Below are 4,325 nucleotides of genomic sequence, written 5' to 3'. Positions count from 1 at the left end.
CCCCACAAGGCTATCTTTGGCTTAACTCCAGGCCCCAACTGTAAGGCAGACACTGGTGAGTTTGTCCAGAAGCAGAGGCTGGGGTTTTGGGTCATATAAGGAAAGACAGAGTTTGTTTCCTCTGCTGAAAAGACTCCAAGGTAACGTGAGCACTATCTTCACACATCAGCAGGAGATGCAATGGGGATAGAAAAGCCAAGAGACTTCTCTAGGAGGCTGTAGCTATGGTGGGCAGAGCAAAGTCCAGTGAGGGTGGGGAGAGATGGTGAGATTTCAGCGTAGGGTGGGGACAAACTTGCAATTACTCAGAGCTGTCCCTGCAGGGGCCAGGTCAGCTGGCAGGTGGAGAGTTCCCAGTCCCTGGAAGTTTTCAGATAGTTGCCCAATGATTTGGAGATGCTGTAGGCAGGGCTGCTGTGGTGAGTGGGAGGTTAAACTAGACCAGGTTCTTTTTTTTCTCTTCTCAGTATTTCTTGGAAACTGTTTCTTCAAATGACAGCTTAGGGAAAGCCCAGGAAATAAAGTTTGCTTCTCTCTGGTTGACTTAGGGATAAGGACCAGGCTCCCACCCCCAGGAACTGTTGGGATTTCTTTCTTTGTTTCTTTTATAATATTTATTTGGCTGTGCTGGGTCTTAGTGGTGGCACATGGGATCTTCAATCTTCATTGCGGCAAGCAGGATATTTAGCTGCAGCATGTAGGATGTAGTTCCCTGACCAGGGATTGAACCCAGGCCCCCTGCACTGGAAGTGCAGTCTTAGCCTGGACCACCAGGAAGTCCATGTTGGGATTTCTTTTTTAAAAAAATATTTTAAAAATATTTTTAAAATTTATTTGGCTGCATCAGATGTTAGTTGCTGCTCAAGAGATCTTCATTGCATCATGGGAGATGTCATTTGCAGAGCATGGGCTCAGTAGTTGTGGCATGCAGGTTTAGTTGCTCTGCAGCATGTGAGATCTTAGTTCCCTGAACAGGGATCAAACCCACATGCCCTGTGTCAGAAGGTGGATTCTCAACCACCGGACCACCACGGAAGTCCCCCTGTAAGGACTTCTTGAAGCACAGTTGAAAACTAGTGACTGGACAGTGTCAGATCTTTTTAGTGCTGAGACAAATCAGAATTAACTTGATGAAGGGGGAACAGGCATTCAAAGCTTGCAAATTCTATGCAAAGATCAGAGTCGAGGGAAGAACAGTATATTCAGGAAACTGCCAGTCATCCAGACTGATGGGAGCTAAAGGAGTGGGTGGGGCCTACCAAGAGATGAGCCTGGAGAAGTCACCAGAGACTAGTTCTGAAAGCTCTTGTGAGCTGATCCAAAGCGACTTTGTTCTGAAAGCTCTGGACAGCTTGGGAGGATTCATATAAGTGATATGAACTGATTTTTCTTGTGGCTCTTCCAGTACCTGAGGCCCAGAGAGCTCAGAAGTAGCTTTGTGAATGTGAGGGATGAGACTGCTCAGTGGACATTACAAATGATATCATTAAGTCTGAGCATGGCCTTCTATTCCTGGCTTGGTTCCTGATGCAGCGACCTTCAAGTCATCTCTTGCCTTTTTGTGCACCAAGTCTCCTTTATCAGAATAGGGTAAAAATGCTGCCTCAACCTGCCATATTAAGAGAACTGCCAAGACCAAAATGCTCCATGCAGGATGAAACACAGCACAAAAAGTCCTCCTTTAGGTAGAATATGATGTCTTTAGAAATAAAGTTTGGATGAATCAAAAATACATAACAAGTGCATTTTGTTCTTAAGGTGTTGGCAGGAAAATTGGCACACCTGTTTTTCAGAGCAAGGGCTGGTTCAAGACACTCATGGCTTCTAAAGGTTTGAGTTGGTTGCTTGAAGTTAGGGTTAGAGGTGACTGGGAGGCTGCCCTCTTTTCTGAGCTGGAAGTGGGGCAAGGCAGGGGGCACAAGGGGAGCAGTGGCACATCCCACCAATCAGCAGGTTCCTGTGACCTCACTGGGTTGTAGGAAGGACTGATACAGTCCAGGTAAAGGGCTCAGCATCATGCCTGGCACATGGTAGGTAAGCCACCAATAATAGATTGTTGGGAGCCGCCGGGACGAGAAAGGAACCTGCAAGGCAGCTCTTCCCCTCGAGGTTGTCCCGGGGACAAGGTCACAGGACGAGAAAGGAACCTGCAAGGCAGCTCTTCCCCTCGAGGTTGTCCCGGGGGCCTGCTATGTCCCTTTTTTCCTTCTGTCTTACTGTTGTTGGGCTTTCTATTAATTTTTGGAAATGATAATTTATAGTAATAAGGCCTCGCTGGAAAAGTCCAAGCCTTTTTGGAAATGCTTAAGATTGCTCTGGCTCAGGACACGACCATAAACATCAAGTCATAAAAGAAAAGGCCACAGGTATAGTTTGGCTGCTTGCTTAAAAGATTATAATGTTCTAGAATAGAAAAGAGTAGAGGTATTTAGATTTAGAAGTAGATATACTGCTTTAGTTGACTTGCTCCTTGGTTGAAAGAATTTTCACTATTGCTATTTCCTTGCTGCTATTTGTTCATTGTTCCCCTTTCTTTAAACAACATGGGATATTATGGGTATTTTTGTAAAATTAGAAAATGGGGTATATAGGATTTTAATGGAAGATTTATATTAACCAGCTTTACTGCCATTATTTTACTATTAATAGAGGTGTTTTGCTGCTTTAAAGGTGTTTTTGCTGTTTAATAGTTAATCATTGTAAATTGAGATTTTGTGGTTTCAGGTAAAGAAAAATATCAGGTTTTTCTCATGCTACTATTTTCAGAAATGTCAAACATGTTACTACTGTAACCCTTCCCATGTATTGCTTTATTGTCCAAAGAATTTACACTATACCTGAGATTTATGAAACATTGTTTTTGTTAGAGTGAGAATGTTAGGCCATTGAAGCAAGAAGATTATGTACGGGATATTTAAGTATAAACTCTGTAATCAGAAACGTTCTAGATGAATGCTTAGGGGAAAAACATGGGGAAAAAAATATTGACGGAAGCACAGACCAATATCTGATGTAATATGTGGTGGCTTAAGGGGGAGGTAACATTCATTCTATAAAAACTGAGCTATCCTAAAAATAAAAAAAGAGCTACCTCTTCTATGCAACGTCTGTGTGTGTGTGTCTGTCTTCTCTCGCCGATGCCGTTCATCCTGAGGGTTCCCCTGGATCCTGCTGGGGCTGGACCCCAGCAATAGATGTTAATGGTATTGTTAACATGTATATATTTTGAGACCAACTGTGAACTCATAGCATGTCCTGTCTTGCATGGAACACACATTCTTTGAGACTTTTAATAAGTCTTTGATTCCTTATTAAGTCATAGGTGCTTCAGGGTAGGTACCACGGGTCAAGCAAGATCTGCATTCCCCACAGCATCTGATAGTGTTCTCTAACCCTCCCTGCCCCTCTCCTAAGACAGCTCTGGTCTTGCAATTAGTATTCACGTCAGTGTCTTGCCTTGCTGAACTCTGAGCTCCTCAGTGGCTGAACTGAACCTTTAAGCATACTTAGCTTGGCCCCACTTTAAGGCCTCAGACTTGGTGATCTCTACCTGGTACTTTCCATAGGTCAAGCAGCAGCTGTCACCTCTGCAGAGATGGTATTCCTGACCATTATGTTATTGCCTCCACTCTTATGTTTTATCACATTTTAAAAATTTCACAGCACTACCAGTATTTGAAATCTTATTGCTTTTTTCATTTGTCTTCTCCACAATAATATAAGCTCCATGAGAATAGAGGCCTTATTTGTCCCCTTCATTGCTGTATTCCCCAGTTTCCTATAACTGTGTTTGGGATATAACAGGTGTTCCATAACTATTAATGAATGCTGAATCAATTCTAAGTCAAATGACAGGCGGACTGAGCATCTGTACCTCTTCTCCAAGACTGAAGGTCAGTGTTGCCGAGACTGCGAAAAACAGAGCCTGTGGCTCCTGCTTCCCAGCTGCTTGAGGAGGAAAGCACCCACTCAGAACAAGACGAGACAAACTCTGCCCAGGCGCTGGACTGAGGCAGAGTCACAGGCAAGACGCAGCTGGGGGCCGGAACACAGCCTGAGTGCAGGGATCACCGCGCTCACCCTCCGGCGTCAGCACCTACGTCGGAGGCTGTAGAGGATGTCCTCTGGAACGACTGCTGAATTGCACTGAGCAGGCAGCCCACCACAGAAGTGCAGGAGATTTAGCTGAGATACAGAGAATGCTTGTTTACCTTGCTGTCTTGATTAGCAAATATTCCTACTCAGTAAATTTTTCACTTATGTGTGTCAAGAGAATCTCTTAAGTGCAAACTATTTAAATATAAGGCATATACATGAACAAGATA

The sequence above is a fragment of the Cervus canadensis genome, chromosome 2 (assembly GCF_019320065.1).
Source record: "Cervus canadensis isolate Bull #8, Minnesota chromosome 2, ASM1932006v1, whole genome shotgun sequence".
Taxonomy (NCBI): Eukaryota; Metazoa; Chordata; class Mammalia; order Artiodactyla; family Cervidae; genus Cervus; species Cervus canadensis.
Note: the sequence above shows the minus strand (reverse complement) of the source record.